We start from the raw sequence: 24,145 nt of genomic DNA on the forward strand, positions 1-24,145 counted from the left end.
TCAATATTACACAAGAGGGTGTCACTGTCATTATTGGCACAGCCTTTTTTTTGTCATTATTATGGGTCTAACTGAGACATTAACTAGCCCATATTAGTCAGAGCTGTGTGCCAGCCAACTTTTCACAAACTAAATAAATATCATACTGTACATGAAAAATATATCGTCCCTGTTGATAAGTAGAGAAAAAAAAGATACATATATTTTCAGGAACAAGATTTACACTGGTATATATAGCGCTGTGTCACCAACTCACCAGCACAGCTGATCAAAAATAACTTGTTTAATTGAAAAATGTACACAGTATGACTTTAATCACGACAGATTGACTGGAGGGACAGCTCTCAAAAAGTAAAAAATAAACAGTGTAAAGTCACAGTAAAGATGCAGCATTCATAGGCTCACACATTGGGCTTCTACACTTAAAAGCAGTGTGAGGCAAAGCAATTCAATCTGGCTTTGTCAAGTGTTCCTCTTTTACAACAAGCTTTGTTTTTCCTCTGCCTGCTGTTATTTAAGCACTAGAACAAATTGTTGAACTTCACAGATGGAGAACTGTTCAAATAAACCTGCAGACAATTGGTCTAGCTAGAATTCATCCCAGTCTAATGCAACTGCATCTCTCAACTACTGAGAAACAATAGTCTGATAGACAAGGCATGTGTCAACACATCTTTTAACCACTTGAACCCCATTATGGTTGACCGGTGTCCCTCAGGGCTCTCTACTAGTGTATTTTCTGTTTTCTGTTATTGTGTGGAAAGCTTTTGCTGAAAATAGCAGATCTACAAGCTCACAACGTGTCGCGCTGTGACACGCGTGAGCTTGTTGATCTGCTATTTTCCTGCGAAAGCCTTCCCCACAAAACGGATGCTAGGGTTGAAGTGGTTAACCCATTTAGACCTGGAACGCATCTGTGACACTTTTTGTATTTGAGCTAAAAAAGCATTATTTTACACTTTGGCTATTCAAAAATAGCAGATATACAAGCTCATAGCGCGGCACCGAGTGCCGCGCTATGAGCTTAGATCTGCTATTTTTGAAAAATCATGAAAATGTGTGGAAATCTTTGAATATAATATATATTTTAAAGCGAACATTTGTAACTCAAATCTTTGCTTCTGGGGGTCCCTGGAACAAAATATTTTGAGATGGGGTCGGCGGCCAAATACATACATTTTGAGGTCCTTGACATGAAAAAGTTTGAGAACCACTGACCTAGTAATATAACCTAGAAATATAACCCTTGAAATATAAGTTCAAGGGTTAAGGTCCTTACCCACAACATGTATATATCAAAATATTGTGTCATGAGTACATCCCCACAGAATGCAAAATATTGTGCGGAGCTAAAGCGATGTCGTAATGAGATGATTTTTCATTGTGAATAAACGCATCAACCTGTATGAATGAGACATCAATATGAATAGCGTTGATGTGAAATACTATTTTCTGTCACGCCCCATGCCCCCCCCCCCCCTGGTGTATAAAGACCTTTATTGTGCTGCTGTGAATGCCGGACTGGTTGTAGACAAGCACAGATCCCTTCGTATACTACTACAAGACACCGTGGCTCACATGATTAAGACACACAACATGACATGGAGCTTCAGTTGGTGCTGCCAATATTCGGCACAAATCCCCTACAATGTTTTATAAATATTGACAATTACAGATTATTTTCCACTAGTCTGCTTACTGAGATTCCGGTGCCGTGGGAAGACAAGGTAGTAATGACTTCCCATGGCACTCCTTTCATATGCAGACACAGTAGTAATGACTATATATGAAAGGAGTGCCATGGGAAGACACGGTAGTAATGACTGCATATGAAAGGAATCAATTTAAATACAACGGCCAGCAGAGCTGCCAAGCTGAATGGGTGTACTACTGCAGGCTGTGGAAGTCGATGCCAGAGATTTGTAGCCAGATCCACTATATAGCCTGGCTGACTGTTGTGGGATTTGGGGATTTGAGGTCAGACGTTCTCATAGAAAAGTTCAACGAAGAAAATACAGCACATCACCCCTTGTTCTGGCTCACTCCTATTGGTTACCGGCGAAATGCAGTACAGATACTACTGATGCTATTTTCTGATTGTTTCTTTGTCACGCCCTTGGTGTATAAAGACCTTTATTGTGCTGCTGTGAATGCCGGACAGAATGGATTTTCACATTTTGCTACATTTTTAAAGCCCTAAATGGACTAGCTCCACAATACAAAAAAAAACTGATTTGCTAACTCCACCTTCTGCACCCAGGTTACTTACAATACGTCATCCTCTCAACAACTCCACAGCACTGCCATGGAGAGCTGCAAGGCATTTTAAGCACAACATACAGCACCCTGTATAGTGTTTAGTAAACTAATACTGAGTTAACCTGGGTCCAACAGGGCTTTGTTTACCCTCCACTCCAATTTCTTTTCCGAAAGAGACCAATATGCAAGCTCACAAGGCGTTGCACGCTTGCATTTCTGCCCTGAATAGGGATGTTATAGTTCAATTGGTTAAAACCACAGAGTACAGCATCCCCACGCTAACCGTTTTCACTGACACTCGACTGCAAATGTCTTGCTGTGTGCTGTAGAATGGCTTCTATTACACAGTCCCACACGTGCAAGCGTGCACGCGCACACACACACGCGCGCACGCACGCACGCACGCACACACATACACACACGCATCAGTAAATGCATAAACATCAAAGCGAAAATGTGCTTCATCACCAACACAAACACAAACAAACTATGCAGCATAAATATAGATGTAGCCATCAGAGAATTCCCTCTTTTACCATAATATTATGTTTTGCTCCCCAGGGAGGAACTGATTGCTTTTCTCCTCCTCTGAGCCGTCAGAAATCACCTGCCTTCCAGCAGACTGCCAGACGTGAGATCTGTGTTTCAATTTGCCCAGTGCCCACACACACTTTCTAGTATACTTTGTGTTTTTGATCAAATTCATGTAGCCCCAGCAGCGCTAACAGATGACATTCTGCATGGTGTATGGTCTCTATGAGTAATATCACTGTTTACTCAAGATCCAGCACAGATGGAAATATCAACAATGCCATAGGAATATCATCCAGCTTTCTGAGATGGAGGTCTCTACAGTAGCAAAGATGAGGTTTGTCCGAGTCAGCACTGATTTGTTCAGCTTTTCATATAAAATATTGATATACGATGTTTATATTGTTGCAGTCGGGTGCACAAACCATTCCCTTTTGAGGAAATGGAGAAAAAACAAGACCAGGAGACCTGGTTCTGCCAGACCCAGAATGTGTCCATATATGGTCAAAAAAGGGACAAGATGGACATACTTTTATGCCCATGTATGGACGAAATGGGTCAAAGCCTCATGTAGGCCAATCCCCTTGGGTCTGGCAAAAATTGCCTATGTTCCAATGGATCCAACGTAGTTATTTAGTCACAACCTCTAATACTTTCAATTGGTTAAATATCTATCTACAGTACATACTGTTCATAAACACTTTCACTTTTTTAACTATTTATTTCTCACGTGCATGCACAACTTTCCTCTGTTTCGCACACACACGCACACACATGCGTGCGCACACGCACACGCACACACACACACACACACACACACACACACACACACACACACACACACACACACACACACAGTTACAGCCTTGAACTATAATATGAGTCACTTCCTCTGCTCGGGGGAGCAAGAGTGAGAGACTTATCTGTACCTGTACTGTAAGAGTCTGTATGGAATGTAAACACACAGGAAGACACAGCTTGAGTGTGTGTGTGTGTGTGTGTGTGTGTGTGTGTGTGTGTGTGTGTGTGTGTGTGTGTTGTGAGTGTGCGTGCGTGCATAGTACTGCGTACGTGTGTCTTTTAGGTCCATTTCACAGCTTGACATTCAGTCAACTGCAGAAAGCTTCAGTGTTGTGCCAAAGGAGATGCTTGGCGTTCATAAGCAGAATGGAACAAATGCAATGTAATGTGCAATCTGATTGGTTTAACTTCTTAATATGCTGGTACATTCTATTAAGAAAAATAAAGCATCATTAGTTTCATGACTAAATAGTTTAATTTAATTACTTTCTGCAAATACGTTGTGAAGGGAGTTAATGGGGTCTTTTCAGACGGCACATGTACTGGTGCAAAACCAGACGTGCATGAATATACAAGGATGGTTTGAGGATATGTACAATTAACAAGATCACATTCATAATATTAATCTCTGTCATTTGAGATGGTCTGAATGGCAACAGAGGTACGTTTTTGCACATTCTGTGCTGGAACACTGAATGTACCACCTCCATTAGAGCTCCCATCCATCTGTACCTGAATTGAGGAAGGTCAAACATGTTATTTTTTGCAGACAAGTGCTTTCCCATGTATCTATACCTTCTCTGAGCCTATACCCTGTTAAATATCTGGAAGAGGACAACCACAGCCTATCAAGAACAAGTTGCATATCGAAAAATGCATTCCGAATTCTGACCAAACAATTCTGGGTTTATGAAAGGCAGACGATGCTGTCTGGCAAAGCATCCTGCATATTTATGAAACTACTTGTAAATATTGGTAGTTGCGGGTTGCATTTTCATGTCAAGGACCCCCAAATTAATTAATACAAGATTTGTGTTCCACATTTTTCATATTTTCTTCAAGATATTTTTGAAAATAGCATATCTACTAGCCCACAACGTGTCACATCACGACGCGTTGTGAGCTTGTAGATCGGCTATTTTCAAATAGCCGATGTATATACGTAGGTTTCAAGTACTGATGTGGCCGCTTCTTTTGGGCTTGTTTTCATAGACCTGGTTGCTTATTTCTCTCGCAAAATCTGGCAACGCTGGTAGAGGGACAATCTGGCCAGGATGACACCTTGTCGATACAGACAGCGACGCATGTCTCCAGATATCCAGTGGCCAAGGGGCGACCGGGCATACGAGACACATTCCAGGAATGTTTTGCCTCACCTGCTGGCAATCAACCATAGCAGTAGGATGCAGTTTTTATTATTAATGAATCATTAAATAGAAAGACTTAAGGAAGCTCCTTCATTTTCAGAGGGATGGTATCAGGATTGGTTTTCAAAGCATTGGGTGTTGGTTTTCAACATGCACTGATGTCAGACACAATGGGTGCCTCTGATACTGTATACATGGGCAGCACTAGTAGTAAACATTTAGGCCTAGCTCCGTTTTCGGTAATATTTGTATGTCCATGGCAAAAAATACACTACAAGCCGGCATTGGCGATGAACCCTGCCCTGGAAAATCCTGCCTGATGACATTTTAAATGCTATTTCTAGAGCCCTTCCTTTTTTTGTACAGATGGGGGCTCACCATTGTGAGCCTTGCAGATTAAGCTCTCCCCTTCTAGCTTACTGTATGTCTGTGTGTTTCTGCTGAGCTGCTAATACCCGAGTGCTAAAGTTACGGCTACTGTCCACTCAGCACCTCCTGTCTTGGGATGTCTTCCCAAGATTTCTTTCCAATTTCGCCCTAGTTTTTTAGGTTTTAGTGAGTTTTGCCTTGTTCTTCCAGATGTTAAGGCTACAGGGCTTGCTACTGAGTTGTATTGTGTTGTCTTTCAATTTTATATTGATCGTATGCTCTGAAAGTGATCATCTCTAACGTCATTGAGGCTAATAAAAATGCACTTTTATTTATTTGTTCTAAAATAATGTTTTTGCATGTTGATATGACACCATGCTTGGTTCGCTTGGAGTAAAGCTCTTAAATAACATGTTGAACACTTGATTGACCTCGTCCCCCCCAAGCTCAAGTCGCTTAACCCTTTCAGACCGAGAACGCATCTGTGTCATTGATTTCTTTGGCTATTCAAAAATAGCAGATCTACAAGCTCATAGCGCGGCACCGATTGCCGCGCTATGAGCTTGTAGATCAGCTTTTTTTTATCGTGAAAATGTGTGCAAATCTTTGAATATCTATTTTTCCATAGCGAACATTTTTAAAGGGATTCTAGGCAACATTAAGCCTAAATTAAAAAAATATTTATATATATATATTTAGCATTTTTTCCCCCTATATCAGCCACTATATAATGATGCTAGGGTGTTTTCAAGCATTGAAACAAGGTCCTCTTTCTGAAATCCGTATTTTCCCTACTATTTATGTTTTGACATCCGGGTATCCGGGACGTAAATGAAACGCACGCATGTGCGCGTCCGTGCGCGTCCGTGTCCGTGTGAACTGTTCGAGTGAAACCGAATGGAAACGAGTGCAGCCGACAAAAATGGAACGATCCGCCACTGTTTTCTGTTTTTACTTTCGGTTTTAAAACGCTCTCAAACTTCTTTTTTGAGGCACGGAATTTACTTTTAAGATATCGTTTGGATCGAATTTAGTTGTTTAACTTCATATACAGAGAAAAACAATGAGATGGGGGTCCTTGACATGAAAAAGTTTGAGAACCACTGATTATAGCAACAATCATTTTTTCCCCAAAAACTTAGAATTTAGAAGACAAATGTTTGCTTTGAAAAATATATATATTCAAAGATTTGCTCAATTTTTCACAATTTTTCAAAAATAGCAGATCTACAAGCTCATAGCGCGGCAGCGTGCCGCGCTATGAGCTTGTAGATCTGCTATTTTTGAATAGCCCAAATAAACCTAAGAAATTACACAGATTCTTTCCCGGTCTGAAAGGGTTAAGGGTGAGAATGCATCCACAGTTATGCATTCACACTATGCAGCCACAACAGTGGAATGCTCTCCCAATTTCCCTGTTTTAACTTCCCCATGAAAATCTAAGGATGACCTAAAAGCATGGCTCTTTGAACATGCAATTTAGACTTAGCTAAATTGGTTCCCCGGCTGGCCTCCCCCCAGGGTTATAAACGGAGGACACATCCTCCATGTGTCGTATCCTGGGGCCCCCACCTCCTATTATGTCATGGAATTTAAACTATTTACATTTTCTATATTTTTGTGTAGTTTTTTGTTTTGTTGCACTGTTGTTTTGTCCAGTTGTTTGAGCGTTGAACGTTTAATAGGCCACAATGATAAAAAGCCTTTGGCTTTTTGTGTCAGTAGGCGGGTTTTTAACTCGTGTACTGACTGTACCGTTAAGTCATAGTGACTTCACCATTAGCTAATGAACCAGGAATTAAGGATGAGTTCATGATAAATTCATGATGAACTAGAAAAGCGTGTTCCTCGGAGCACAGGTCTACCCAGGGCCCGCAAACTTTGGTCATAGCTACTTGGAATGGGATCTGAAAAATCTAACTTATAAATCTTGATCACAACACCCCAGAGATAATGTGTAGAGTTTTGGACAAAATGCACACTATGGCAGATAATCTGGCACACATATGCCCTATAAATTGCGTCATGAATGATCCAAGATATCCAGCGTAAAAAGAACCTATGGTTCAAGAGTTATAGGCCAAAATGTGAAGTGGGCTGTTGTAGCTTCACCATGAGAATATTAGAAAAAATTGGGATGGAGGTTCTTACCTTGGCTTAGTGTTTGTGGCTGCGTGATGTTTGGACAAAAGTAATCGGCAAAAATCGGCCTCCTGGTAGAGCTTTAACGGCAGGAGTGTGTGTGTGCATTTTCACGCCGATGAGTCCAACGGTGACGGAGATTAGCTGTGTACAGACAGATGGACGAACACACACAAGGACGGATGGACGGACAGGGGTCTCGGCCACGGCTTCGGCCTGGCGAAGACAATTGATGTATGAGAGTTCACAGTGGTGTAAAGTAACTAAGTACATTTACTCAAGTACTGTACTTAAGTACAATTTTGAGGTACTTTTACTTTACTGGAGTATTTCTAATTGTCCATACTTTTACTTCTACTCCATTACATCTCAGAGGAAAATATTGTACTTTTACAATTATTTTAAAACTTTGTTAAAATTATTACATTATAGACCATACATTAACTCTTTCAGTGCCAAGAGTATTTTCATAAAGTACTCCCCCAGTGCCAGCAATTTGCGTTTTTTAATTTTTTTTAATTTTGTAATTTTTCATTCAAATAAATGATCTGATTGGGTTTTTAAACCCATAATACAGTTCTACCAGTAGAGAGCAACAAATCGACACATTGATGACCTCGCTGGCTCACTCGCCCCCTCCCAAACAGGCTCACGTCATATCCGGTCATAACCGGATGTTGACATTTTCGACAATCGTTGATCGGGCTAAATTACGATGCGATACACGACTACGATGACTGATCGTCACCCAGACCAAAGAGAGTAGACGTGGACCTCTCCGTTCGCTTTTTATACCGTGTGAAAAACCGTGACTTTCCCTATTCTGGCCGAAAATCACCGGAGAAAAACAACGTGACCCGGAAATGAATTTTTTTTTTTACATCCGGCTCCAGGTGAGTCTGAAGGAGTCAGGAAGCGAAAGTGATCATGAAAAATAAACAGAATAGCGCGACCACAGTCAAAAGTAAAAACTCGGGATTTCTCGTGCTGGCACGGAGGGTACTCGGGAAAAACTCGGGATATCTCGGGGCGTGGCACTGAGAGAGTTAAAGTAGGAGTAACGCCAGTATTGAAGACATAGTTCAATTTTGAAAATGAGTGGTATTCCCCTTTATCCACTTTAGCTATTCTATTTTATACCTAGGCTATTTGAAAATAGCCGATCTACAAGCTCACAACGTGAGCTTGTAGATCTGCTATTTTCAAACATTTTAGTACTTTTACTTTTGGTACTTTAAGTACATTTTGATACCAATACTTTTGTACTTTTACTCAAGGGAATTTATAATTCCGGACTTTTACTTGTAACAGAGTACTTCTACATTGCAGTATTGATACTTTTACTTAAGTAAAACATTTGAGTACTTTTTCCACCACTGAGAGTTCATCATTAACTAAATGTTAATAGAATTCCCCCCTCAAGTAAAGTGTTACCCTACTAATGGACTCATACGCCAGTATGAGACAGTATATTGTAACATACAATAACATAAAAAAGCATGGCTATCATAATAATAAATGGACTTAAACAGCATAAATAACATCACAACTGCCAGAGAACGGTGTACGATCACATGTATTGCCCACATTAACTGGACAAATTGACTAAAAGCATATTAAGCAAAAACAAACACACTCTCACTCAAGTCTAGATTGTGCAAATTAATATTGACACACCTACACGCATCAACACACACAAGCTCTCAAAGGCAAAAAAAACTAACAAATTGATTTACAAGCACACAATTATATTATGCATGAATTTCAGCATATAAATATATAAAATAACATTCACACGCACACCATCCACATGGGGTAGAAAACCTCTTGCCAGTGAGATGACAAGGCCTATAAAATGAAGGAACCGACATCGAGGAGACTGTTATGTCTGCTGGGGCACCGCAGTGGCTGACAGGAGTCTGTCAGCCACGTAATTGCAACACCGCAGGTTTGAATCTGGCTCGAGACCTGTGTTCCATAATGCTCTCTCACTTCAAGATGTGTTGGTACTGTATATAGTATCAGTGGTGTAAAGTAACTAAGTACATTTGCTTAAGTAGAAAAATGTTGAGGTATACTCTACTTGAGTATTTCCAATTTCCAATACTTTTACTTCTACTCCACTACATCTCAAAGGCAAATATAGTACTTTTACTCCACTACAATTATTTGAAAACTTGAGTTACTAGTTACTTTTCAGATATAAATTATGATATTATGAAACATACATTAAGCTCTTTAGCCCTATTTTATACCTAGGATGCGACGCGCTGTGAGCTTGTAACTGCTATTTTCAAACATTTTTGTAGTTTTACTTTTGGTACTTTCAGTATATTTTGATGCCAATACTTTTGTACTTTTAACACATTTTGAATTCTGGACTTTTACTTGTAACAGAGTATTTCTATATTGCAGTATTGATACTTTTACTTAAGTAAAACATTTGAATACTTCAAGATGTGTTGGTATATAGTATGTACATTGTCTTCCTCGGGTATTTCATCAACTTTCTTAAATGTTTGCACAACAGACTGCACTGCCTCTCTGTTTGCTCTGCAGGGGCCACTTGCACCCCCCAATTCACACATAAAAGCATGGCGCTATGTAGACGAGCATTTCATGCTTTCCCTTAGCGCCATGAAGCTAGACAGCAAAAAGCATAGCTTCAAAACTGGTACAAGCTGAACTTTGAAGCTAGTGTGAATATAGAGCAAAGACAAGGCTGCGAAGCATTTTGTGTATTATTTCTGTCTCTCTCTCTCTGTGTGTGTGTGTGTGTGTGTGTGTGTGTGTGTGTGTGTGTGTGTGTGTGTGTGTGTGTGTGTGTGTTTAGACACACACACACACTGCTTGTTGTTGTGGTGGAGATTGGGGAATTGACTCATGGGAGCAGTGCGAAGGTTAATTGAGTGGCAGTTGTTTTCCATTTGTGGCTAATCACATTCTCCTCTATTTTAGTAGTGTGCTGGGCATGTGTTCCGGCACACACACACACACACACACACACACACACACACACACACACACACACACACACACACACACACACACACACACACACACACACACACACACACACACACACACACACACACACACACACACACACACACACACACACACACACTATGGGGCTCCGTCAGTGCCACGTAAGCACACCCCCTGTCCTGTAATCGTGTAATTTTTTTTTTGTGTTGCACAGAACCGCATAGACGTGTAGTGTACTTTCCCATTGACTCACAATGGGAACACGTGCACGCGCGCGTTCACGCGTAACAGTGCAACCACTGCATCTTGACCTACAGGGTAACACGTCTACGTGTAGATTCATGCGTCTGTAGCAAAGGCACGCGTCAACGCACGCATGATTTATTTGGTCACGCGACTAGGCGAGGCGCGGAGAGATGAGTGGGTGCTGTGCCACCTTGGTGCGCGCTGCGTGGAACGCCTCACCTACCCGTGTGACATAACTGAGCTCTGTACATAACGCATCATGTGCCCTTGTGACGTAACTCTGCCCTGCACAGAACGCCTCATATGCACGTGTAAGTCTTAAAATAAAAAAAATAAAATATTTGTATTAATTAATTCAGTTACCTCTCCTGATATGTGATTCAATTTATGAAGTGGCTTTCTGCAATTACGCACAGCAGGTGCGCTGTCCCTCTCCAAGTCTCCATTCTTGAATCCTGTCCTTTGCAATCAATATTGCATTGATTGCAATAAAATTTAATTCCAAGTCATCAGTAACATATAGGCTGTATTCATTTCTGTCAAATAATCTTTTATTTCAAGGCAATTATAAACTGTACAGTATGATTCCAACATCGGGTCTGGTTGATCACCGCGCCATGCACTCTTCTCGTCTTTTTCCGGAGGTTCGAGGCGATTTTTATATTAGCTAATACTCAGTCAGATCATAACCAAAAATAAAAATAAAAAGAACGCCAGAATCCGTGAAATCTAAGCTTTGTATGTTTATCTGGCCCATGGCTGGATTCTTTCATTATTTCCTGATATGAATGAATTACGCAAGGAATTACGCAATCACGGCGCGGTCGGTGCCAAAAACTCGGCGGTCGTGGGTGTCTTCTAACACTTAGAGCTCTCTCAAATCAAATCAATTTGAAGTTCTTTGGAACCTTAGCTTTTGTTTCGTGTACAGCTCATCACTGTATATTCTATCAATATCCATTGATAAAGCAATTAAGCAACAGCGGCTTTTAAGCAGAGTGCATGGTGCATGGCATCACCGTACGTGGCTTTGATCTGACACGAATTTGCTTCATTTAGCATCATTGCAAATATATTATCATCAGTAACATGTAGGCCTAGCCCTAGGCTATAGTATTTTCTCTTAAATAATCTTCTATTTCAAGGCAATAAACAGCTGTACAGTATAGCCTATGGTGTCAAATCAATGGTGCCGCTCTGGCTTTCCAACGGGTCCAATTATGCCCATGTTTTCAAATGCCTATATGCTCCCCAAATGCGCCAAGCTCCCTTCCAACAACAATAAACATATGCGTTTATGCCATAGAGGTATTACTTCTGTGTTACTGACTGCAGAGCGCAACAATTATCCTTCTCTCTCAAAAAGGAGAGGGGAAAAACAGAAAGAAAAAAGTAGCGAAACCACATCTCACCTGCTCGTCTAGATAACGATTTCACACATTTTGATACAATTCAAAGTGTTATAGAATCTGTCTCCCATTGGTGTGTTTTTCATATGCGTTTTACAATGTTAATGTAATAGATAATAAGCTTTAATCTCATTTAGATTGACCTGGTTAAATACGGGGTTTAATTCATCCCAAGAGCAAATCATGGGAATAAATATTTATTTATTATAATAATAATAAATAACATTGTTATGCGTTATTATAGATTGGCTTCTATGGATGGGACAGGTTTTAATTTCGACGCCTGTAGTCATTATGAGTTTTATTATTGGATCAGCACTGCACTTCTCAGACAATGGACAGACAATGAACTGCTGTGCAAGTCTAACCCTAGGCTGGTGTCCACCATGGAAATAGCCTATTTGGTCGCTTTCATCACGTTGATGAATTAAAGCATATACCAGAACAGCCCTTGCAAAATGTTCATGTGTAGCCTATAGGCCTATTAGATGTTTAGTCCGTGGTCCGCTACTCCGCTGCCGGCCTGCCACTTATCTGCCACGCACTTGTCTCTCTCTCTCTCTCTCTCTGATTGATGGGTTGTGATGAAGTCATGGTATAATACTATCATGTCTCTCTGTTTTTCTGTCTCGAGATAGACAGACAGACAGACAGTCTGACAGCCTGACAGACATGGCAATCCGATCTGATGGCAGAGATGTTCATGTTCCATATTAAGCTATAATGTGACATAAAGAAGTGTTTTAATGCCGTCTATGGCCGAATGCCATTTTTTCACCCTCGCTTACTTCCTGTTTACATTGAGTGTAATTCCGGGTTTCACCAGATGGGCGCGTCACTACCGCCCATTGGGAACTTCCGACAGAATCAGCCACAGACGGCATTAAAACACTTCTTTATTGAAAGATATGGATTATTACATTAAACTACTACCCCGTAGCGATAGTTAACATTTGCTGCGTGGGGGTAAGCACCTTTATTTTCAATTTGTACATGTTTGGAGTGTCTACGGGGCATAGTGCAGAAAGTCCCTGTGTTCAATGGGGGTGAACCCTACAACTCTCATAGATTGAAAACGTCAGAATCATAAATACGTCTTCGAGAGTTGTATTCTACAGCTAATATCGCATAATGTTAACCACTCGAAACCATTGTGCGACGAAGAACAAAATAATCCTGGCTGGCACAGAGACTTCCCATGCACCAACATGAACGTTTTTTTTCTAAATCATTAGATGGCGGGCCAGAACATAATGAAAGGCTAATTTAAGAAATGATAGTTAACAAATGTACTGGAACTCCAAGAGTCAAGACAGAACGCCTTATATTTGGCACACATTTGTGATACTCTCACAGTCACAGAGAATGAATCAAAATGTAAGCTATTAGGTGGCATAATAAACCGTAAACGAGCGGTCCCCCCCCCCCCTCCAAGACTGACCATGTAGCAAAGCCTACCGTCCTCATCATAATCATTCAATATTTTGAATGATTTTACTTTTATTCTCATTATACCCCGCAATGCCAGACGTAGGCTACAACGTCACATTATTAAGCATGATTCATCAGGATCGCTTTGCAAATCCACAAGCTCACACTGCAGCGCAGATTGAATATATTCGGGGCGCAACACCGTTGTCATAAAGTAACAAAGTACATGTAGCCTACTCAAGTACTGCACTTAAAGGGGAAATCCACCCATTTTCAATATTTAACTATGTCATTAATATAGCATAAAGGAGTTGTGTGGAAATAAGAAAAAATTAAAAAAAAAATTAACATTGCAAAAAAATTTAACATTGCAAAAAAATTAACATTGCAAATTACACCATGATGAGTCATCACAGTGTAATTTGCAATGTTAATTTTTTTGCAATGTTAAATTTTTTTGCAATGTTAATTTTTTTTTTAATTTTTTCTTATTTCCACACAACTCCTTTATGCTATATTAATGACATAGTTAAATATTGAAAATGGGTGGATTTCCCCTTTAAGTACAATTTTTAGGTATTTTTACTTTACTGGAGTATTGCCAATTTTCAGTAGGCCTACTATTGTATTACTTCTACACCCCAACGGCAAATATTGTACCAGAGGTACAATAACCGGAGGAGGGACACTCCACTACAATCATTTGAAAACTTTAGTTACTAGTTACTTTGCTATTATCAATTATTATATTATAAAACCACTTTAGCCCTATTTTATAGGCCTACATAGGCTATTTGAAAATAGCCGATCTAATGCATCGCATTGCAACACATTGTGAGCTTGTAGATCTGCTATTTTCAAATATTATACTATATATATATGGTATATATATACCATATATATATTTTACTTTTGGTACTTTAAGTACATTTGGATACTAATACTTTTGTGCTTTTACTCAATTTTGAATTCCAGACTTTTACTTAGGTAAAATATCTGAGTACTTTTCCCACCATGCACTGACCGTTGTACGTCGAAGCATAAATTGGTCGTTACTGGATGGATTGCAGCTGCTACTTGAGAGAGACAGACTGCTTGAGATCGCTAAACATTAATCTGCTAGTTAACAAGAGAAATGACACTATCCAAAAGTATAAAGCAGGGGTCTTCAACAGGGGGTCCGGGACCCCTAGGGGGTCCTCAGAGTTACTACAGGGGGGGCCAAATCTTTGTGTGTTATCTTTTTCTTTTTTTTTTACCTTAACCACTTGAACCCTGGCATCCCTTTTCTGAGGAGAACTTTAGCCAAAAATAGCAGATCTACAAGCTCACAACGCCTTGCGCTGCGAGGCGTTGTGTAGATCGGCTATAAGAGATATATAGGTGTAGAGGGGAAAAAAGAGCAGACCAAGTAAACTTTAATTTTAGTTTAATCTGAAACACAATTTTATACAATATAGAGGGGGTCCCTGCTTCGTCTCTCTCTCAGCTAGGGGGTCCTTGGCCTGAAAACGTTGAAGACTCCTGGTATAAAGAGTATAAAAGATATGTGTAAAAGATATGTGACAGTGCTGAAAACAGGGCATTTAAAGATGAATTTGGACACATTGGACAGCAGCAGTGCGTTCGGAAATTGCGCACCAGAGCGCACTCGCCTATTAGTTTGTATTGGCCAGTGTGCTCATGAGTTTCTTAAACCTGGTGTCATCAATGCAAAGCTGTTGTGTTTCATCGGCTACACACGTTTTGGCTGTTTGCAAGCCAAGGAATATAATTTTAGACGGCAAGATGAAGCATGCATGGTACCAGGCAAGTTATAAAGTGTAATAAGCACCTTTCAGGTGGGGACATATTCTCTATGGACATTATAGCTATAGGACTGTCAGTCCATATTTTAAAATGAAAATCATAAAATCATTATCAAAATAATGTATTTTAATATAAAACATGGATCCACCGCAGCTGCACATGATTGTCCATCCTACATAAACAACGTGTGTGTTTGTGTGTGTGTGTGTGTGTGTGTGTGTGTGCGTGTGTGTGTGTGTGTGTGTGTGTGTGGCATTGCGGGGTTCTCTCGGTCCGACCCGCGCCAGGTGTTCCATACAGTAGCGATCCAGATAAATATCAAACATTTTTGAAAATGATTTTGACGATGTCAAAAAAGGGGAGAGGGGGGGTTCACCCGAGGGGAGGGGTTTTCACTCGAAATATCAAACTATTTTGAACGTGATCGGAGTGGCACCGATGGTCTTGTGAGCAACTCGGGAGGGTTCAGATTGGATCTTTGTTTGAACCCTCACACTAGACGATGATATGCCTGAGTTTCGCCCCCGATCTAGGCTGGGGTAGACACGCCCCCCCGATACTCGTGAGGGTTGTTTTTTAGCCCGATTATCTCGTAGTGTATGGCCACCTGATGGCTATTCTTATATTCAAGTGCTGCAACATAACTGGTCTCTCTTATAGCCTACCGGTAATCCAAGACAGTATATGTTAGATCTGGATAACTGTGTAAATGCAATGTCATATCATCGCAGAATGTCCCCAAAGAGGGGAGGGGCATTCTCTTTCTCTTTGCGAAGAATTAAATGGCTGCAGAAGTGGTTTTGCTTTCGCCCTTCTATTAAGTGTCAATGATTTGATTGTTGAAATACGGACAAAACCAATAGTTCTTGCGATTGCTTAGCTCACCATGACAGGAGATGGACCATGAAACCGACACCTCTAGTTGGAATCCGGATGGTAGAATGATGTTCAATTGTTACACCGATACTGTTTTCAAACGAATCTGCTTAATTTATATTTCCATTTCGGTCAGAAAGTTCCCTGTGTGAAATTTGATTTGGTGAATAAATTATTTTCAACTTGTTTGATCAACCTTTGTGATTTTTGACACCCTGAGAAATAGCATCTTTAATTAGCTGACTAAAATCCTTGGATTCATGTTGGACCTATAGATCAAATCCCAGAGCAGTTGTGTTATATTTCTCCATATTCCTATGAGCAGATGCGATTCCAGAATTTAATTGCTGTGTATTCCTGTAAAATAAAAAAACATTACACTGACTCTCACCAATGAAGTTATTACTGTACTTTCTGCCATAGTTTCAATCAGTTTTGGATAGTGTGGCAGAGCAATGAGGTCATTTCAACTCTTTTAGGCAGTGGTGGGAGGTTGGCAAGGCTCAGATCCTGGTGTTTTGTCAGCAGTATACACAACACACTCCACTGCCAGCATTTAGGCAGCAGCACAGCATGAAACAGTATAAAAACCTGGAGCATGTGACAAGCACTCTGCTGCTGATGTGCTGTTGCAGGTGAGGAGACTGGAGCTAAAGGCCTTCATGCAGGAGAGGGTGAAGGGAACCCTGGTTAGATACCATTTCCTCAACATCAATGACATGAACGCTCCCAGCTCTTTCTTCAACCTGAGAAGTTGCCATGCAGGAGCAGAAAGATGACTTCTCTTATGCTTCCGGATGGCAGGGGGACCATGGACCCAAAGGAGATGCAGGGTCAGGTGGTCTCCTTTTATTCTGATCTCTTTGGAGCAGAGCAGTGTGAGCCAGACTATGCTGCCGATCTGCTGGAAGGGCTCCCTCAACTCAATCCAGAGGAGAAAACTTTCGTAGACAAGGAGCTTCCGTCAAGCTACGGCAAGCAGCTGCTGCTACTAAGGAGGGACAATGCATATCTGCCAGGGCTGTCACCATTCTATGAGTCCATTCTGGAGGCTTGGAGACTCCTAAAAGTTGCTAGAGACACTGATGCCACAACTGGTATGTGGCTGTGGCTTGCGTTGGGTCGGAACTCTGTCCTCGGTGTGCATAAGAAAATTTCTCAGGGAACCCGGTTGTACTAAGCTGGGACACTTGCTGGTGCCGTTTGAGACCCTACAACAGCGGGTCCACATTTGGCCTTGGCTGCTAAAGCAGATCGTTAAGGAAGTCAATGAGTCTTCCTCCACACCTGAACACCTTCTTGGAGGAGAACTGGTCAACAGAGGGCCTGTGGGAGGAGGATATAGACTACGTCTTCCCATGCCTGAAGGTGTCTCCTAAACTGGGGCAGTGGCAGGAGGAGGAAGACACTTTCCTCTCATTCGCAACTCGAATCCTGGCTGGTTTGAGGACTTGGAGAAAAAGGCAATGTATTTCCTATGCGTGAGTCAGTCTCTGCATACCATGAAAATATAGAGGTGGACCGAGCCCAGGTTCTTCACCAAAAGGCTGTTGGCGGGTCGACCGGGGCCGTTGCCTGGCACCCAGTGGCCGGTACCCAGTGACTGCTATATGATATATTAACGGAATAAGGGTAATGTTGTAATACGTGTAATAGTGTAATAATTGTAATGGTGTAATAATGCAACAAGTTTAATAGTGTAATAGTGTAATAACATAATAATGGTAACAGTGTAATAGGTTTAATAGTGTAATAGTGCAATATGTTTGATAGTATAATAGGTATAATAGTGTAGAAAGTGTAAAAAGTGTAATAGGTGTAATAGTGTAATGACGCAATAGGGTAATAGTGCAATAGGTGTTATAGTGTAGTGAAGTAGTTGGAGTTTGGGTGGATGTGGGCGGAATTGGGTGAATGTGACCACTTATAACACTATCACACTTTTACACTTATTAACTTATTGTACTATTACACCTGTTCAACTATTAGAGTATTACCCTCATTGCGTTATTACATCTATTACACTATTACACACGTTGCACTATTACACCTATTACACTATTACACCTATTACATATTAAACTTAATGCAATATTACACTATTCCACCTATTACACTACTACCCTTATTGCGTTGTTACACTATTACATTAGTACACCTATTACACTATTACACCTATTACACTTATTGCACTATTACACTATTACCCTTATTGCGTTATTACATTAGTAAGGCAATATCTTGGGCAGTATCATTATTTAATAAAGGATTATTATTGTTATTATTATTATTATTATTATTATTATTACTACTATTATTATTATTATTATTATTATTATTATTAATTATTTATTATTATTATTATCCTTATTATTATTATTATTATTTTATTTTTTATTATTATTACTACGTGTGAATGTACGTGACAAGTTGCAGCGCATGGAAGTAGACTACGTGTGAATGTACGTGACAAGTTGCAGCGCATGGAAATAGACTACGTGTGAATGTACGTGACAGGTTGTAGCGCATGTAGCCTACGCGTAAATGTACACGACGCGTTGCAGCGCGTAACGCGTGCTTTTGTGCAGTGCACGCGCAGAACGAACGTGTACACACACACACACACACGTAAGAAAAAATCATGTGGTCACAGGAGGCGTCATGCGCCCCTCGTGGCACTAACGGAGCCCCATACACACACACACACACACACACACACACACACACACACACACACACACACACACACACACACACACACACACACACACACACACACACACACACACACACACACACACACACACACACACACACACACACACACACACACACACACAGAGAGAGAGAGAGAGAGAGAGAGACGGAGCTGGAGGCTCTCAGAGGCAAATTAGTTATTTTTACTCTACAACGATTTGCTAGCTTTACTAGACTAGCTAGTTATATAGTTACTAGTCCATACCCTTGGGGGAATATGCGCACATGATCTGGCAACCCGGGAGCCAGCGAACACAAAAACGCTAATAAACAGCTGACCGTGCGCAGGCAAATATTTGCGGACCATCGACCCCCTAGCCCCCGCGCGCGCGTGTCCCGTTGCCCAATGGCTGTGTGCAATTTCAGATCAATTGCTCCAGCCACTGAGGACAACCGGGCAGAACAATTTTGGGCTCACCATCCTCGCTCACAGAGGTTTGTCAAATTATAGGAGGATTACAAAACATACATTAACCACTCAGGTCCCAATTTATACTTCAGCTATTGGGTGTGTGTGAGGTGACACGTGTGAGCTTGTAGATCTTTCACAAACGAGTGACAAATGTTGAAAACTTTTAGTACTTTTACTTTACCTTATAGGTATAATATGATGCCAACACTTAAATATATACAAAAGCAAACTTAAACTGCCTGGCCCATCTGTTGATCCACACCCCCAGTAGCAGCTGTGTGCTACAATTGTTGTTAACATTTAGTTCATTATTTAATTCACTCTAATTTCGTTTACTACAGCATGATTAATACAATATCCTTTGTCTAGACCTCAACGTTCATGTCTTCCATTTGTTGAGGCCAAAGAGTCAGGTCAAAACAAATCGGGTAACCTAATTAACTGTAAACAGAGGTTTGCTCTGTGTCCTACACAAAACAAGAAAACGTAGAAAATACTAAATTGTCTTGAGTTTCACTAAAATCCATTAAGCCTGTTAATTATGTGAAATTAATTTAGGAAATGTAAACAGTTCATGCAAACATTGTAAAGGAATCTGAAGGACTATTTTTGCTGCCACAAAGGGACAGCTATTTACCAAAGAGAATTCACAATGCCATGGTATCCAATTAAGTTCTGTGCAAAAACAAATCCCGCCAGGATTTTAAGTGCCTCCATATTGTGTGATTATTTACGCGAGTATTTACCAGGATATTTGTCTTATTTATAAATGATAAGGAGATATCTGTGAAACATGGAGATGGATTTAACTTTGATTGATGTCACACTCATCTTGGAGCAGAGCGGCCTTGTGGTAATGTGTTGTCAAGAGGATGTGCATATTAACAGCTGCTTTGCTGCAATACTTCCTGGTTATCAGCCAGTGCCGCACGCATGCACACACACACACACACACACACACACACACACACACGGACGGCCGCACGGACACACGGACGCACGCACACATCTTGAAAACTGACACATAACAACTGGTACCCTTCTAGAGGACCGTTTCAATCTGTGTTTGCGTGTGTGCGTGCGTGTGTTTGAAGTGCGCACATCAAGATGCACTAGCAGCTTCCTCAAAGTCAAGTATCTGATTAACAAAACACACAAAGCACCACCCATCTAATTAGTCTCACACACACACACGCACGTGCGAGCACACACACACACACACACACACACACACACACACACACACACACAAAACCATGAAGTTCATGGATTGGTTAATTAGCCACACAACTTCCCATGCCATCTGCTTCGCCTCTCAAATTTCGATGATGATCCCCAAAACACACATGATGACATGTACAAACACACACACACACACACACACACACACACACACACACACACACACACACACACACACACACACACACACACACACACACACACACACGCACATACATTCCCTTGCTTGACAATCGGAGAGATGAATTCATGGAGTTATTTGTACTTGGAGTTAATTGTAGTGAATGGAGTTAATTGTAGTGAATGGAGTTAATTGTAGTGAATGAATATAAATGGTAAATGGTGCATTTATATAGCACTTTTATCCAAAGCGCTTTACATAGATTGTGCATTACATTCACACATTCACACACATTCATACACCGATGGCGGAGGAAACCATGCAAGGCACCAACCTGCTCATCGGGAGCAATTAGGGGTTCAGCGTCTTGCTCAAGGACACTTCAACACTATAACTCTGGGGGAGCCCGGATCGAACTGGGAATCTAGCGGTTGCCATCCGGCCACTCTACCCCTGAGCCACTGCCGCCCGAATATGAATGAAGCTTTACACTAGAAAACCAATTCAACCTGACTGCTTCATTCTTCATGTGTCTTTCATACAGTACCACTACTTTATGAGCTTTGAACATGTCCAGTCGGATGTTAAAGTTGAAATCGGGAACTAGTTTAACCAATCTGATTGGCATATAGTATATTAATACCATATAGCTAGCACATCTGCAGTGGATGGAGGTGGTGGAACAAAGACAAAAGTAGTCAAAGTGTACATGAACACTACAGTTTATCCCCAGTAGTGTCTACAGTCAATCCAAAGTGGATGAATGAGAAATATACGATCTAACAACGGTAACACGTTTACAGTTGAGAGAGCTGAGAGCAGCAGGCTTGACTGAAATGATGTCAGCATTTGAAACCTGTGCTCTCTCTCTCTCTCTCTCTCTCTCTCTCTTCTCTCTCTCTCTCTCTCTCTCTCTCTCTCTCTCTCCTCTCTCTCTCTCTCTCTCTCTCTCTCTCTCTCTCTCTCTCTCTCTCTCTCTCTCTCTCTCTCTCTCTCTCTCTCTCTCTCTCTCTCTCTCTCTCTCTCTCTCTCTCTCTCTCTCTGCCCTTGGCAAGTGAAACAGTGCATGACAGAGAAGGCATAGATGGATAATATGGATAGATGGACCGAGAGAGAGAGAGAGAGAGAGAGAGAGAGAGAGAGAGAGAGAGAGAGAGAGAGGATAGATGAATAAGCAGAGTGCTGGTCTCTTATTCCCAGCGCTGTGTCAGCTCTTCCATCAACCAGTCAAGTATCGCTGACACCCTGACAGCTCTTCTCTCTCTGTCTGAACACATGTACCCCGTCTGTCCCCAAGTCCATCTATACAGTATGTCTGTCCCCAAGTCCATCTATATGTCTGTCCCAAACCTCATCTATATGTCTGCCCCCAACCCCATCTATATGTCTGTCCCCAACCCCATCTATATGTCTGTCCCAAACCCCATCTATACTGTATGTCTGTCCCCAACCCCATCTATATGTCTGTCCCCAACCCCATCTATATGTCTGTCCCCAAGTCCATATGTGTCTGTTAGTGTTGGGTATCGAAATTCAGTTCCCAAGTATTCAGTCCAGAGGTGGAAAGTAAAGTAACTAAGTACATGTACTCAAGTACTGTACAATTTTGAGGTATTTTTTACTTTACTGGAGTATTTCCCATTTTCAATACTTTTACTTCTACTCCACTACATCTCAGAGGAAAATATTGTACTTTTACTCCACTACAATTATCTGAACACCTTAGTTACTAGTTACTTTGTAGAGTTCGATTATTATTATTTTTTAACTACATTAACCACTTCAGACATATACTTTGGCTATTTGAAAAAAGCCGATCTACAAGCTCACAAAGCGTCACTTTGCGACGCGTTGTGAGCCTGTAGATCTTCTATTTTCAAAGGAATTTATATGATAACTTGTGAAATGGGACATTGTGCATAATGAGTACTTTAGGACTTAAGTATATTTTGATGCCAATACTTTTGTACTTTCACTCAAATAAATGTAATACTAGTACTTTGTCTTGTAGCAAGTATTTCTACATTGTGGTATTGCTACTTTTACTAAAGTGCAAAATGTAAGTACTCCTTCCACCACTGTCCATATCTCTCTGTAGTCACGGAAACAGATATGTCCCATGCTGCAATCATGGCAGACATTTATCAATTTCTCCAGTTCCTCCATAACGCCATTCGGCTAATGTTACCACTGACGTCTTTGACCGCTTAACCCATTTAGGGCGGGAACCCCTATTTGTAACTATACCTTTCAAGACGGGAACCCCTTTTGGGGTTCTTGTTGCTATGTACATGTGATACCCTCACAATGGTGAAGCAACTTGTGAAGTAACTTTTATTTTTTTGAAAAGGTGTATGCACTTTATTATTTAGTATTGTCCAGTACTTGTATTATTTTTATTATTCCTATGGTCACCAACCAAAATAATATCAGTAGTAATTCACTGTAGGTCACTTGGGATGAGAAGCGGAACCTTTGTGTGTGCAGCAGGTGTTGCCTGAGGATCCCCTTTAAGGTCTGGGTGCCTCACCCCTTTCCTTCAGAGGAAAATTAGGAACGCAAGTGAACGGTTCATGTCTTCATTCCTGTGCCTGTTTATACTGTTTTTCAGGTCAGTACACCGTGGAAACCATATTAACTTAACTCCTAAGGTTTAGTGTTTATGTGAAGAGACTGTGATGGGTTTTAATGACTGATTTGAGTGTTTAATGTAGAGTTTAAAAGACGGTAAAAAGTCCGCAAATTGACGTGCTGATTGATTGCATAATGGCGTCTCCCTCGTGTAATTCCTTTGAAGATGGCGTTTGCCTTGTTGTGTACTGAACACATGAATGTACTTTTCCACAACATTTCCAAACCTGGTTACCTGAACACTTGACAGATACATTATTGGTGAAGGGTTTTGTAAGAATTATCTACAGCTAACTTTGGTTTATTTCATTACCTGGAGCTGAGGTGATGAACAGATATTTGCATTTATGGTATATTGTTACACTCTTTAATATTTTCGAAGTATTTGGGTGCTTAGGCTATCTTTATTATTCATTAATGGCTTTATTGCAAAAGTGCATTTATTGTGTTTGAGTGTATTTTGAATATGCTCCACTCAAGTTAATATTCCCTCAATGTGATGATGTGTCAGATCTTTTGAAAAGACAGTCAACTACTTGAAATCGCTTTAAGCTAAAGAATGTGGCTTTATGTTGAATAGATACTGATCCTTGATTTTATATCAGATGCAACATGATGTTGAACTAATGGCACTATATGATGGTAGCTAAATGGGACCAGTACAAATACTGAAATATGGCCTTTGAATGTATTTCATTGTAATGTGATGACATGAGGTTTAATGGGAATATTGAAGCCAAATGGTTATATTGTA

Source organism: Gymnoscopelus braueri (genome assembly GCF_963280865.1).
Source record: "Gymnoscopelus braueri genome assembly, chromosome: 21".
NCBI classification, from domain to species: Eukaryota; Metazoa; Chordata; class Actinopteri; order Myctophiformes; family Myctophidae; genus Gymnoscopelus; species Gymnoscopelus braueri.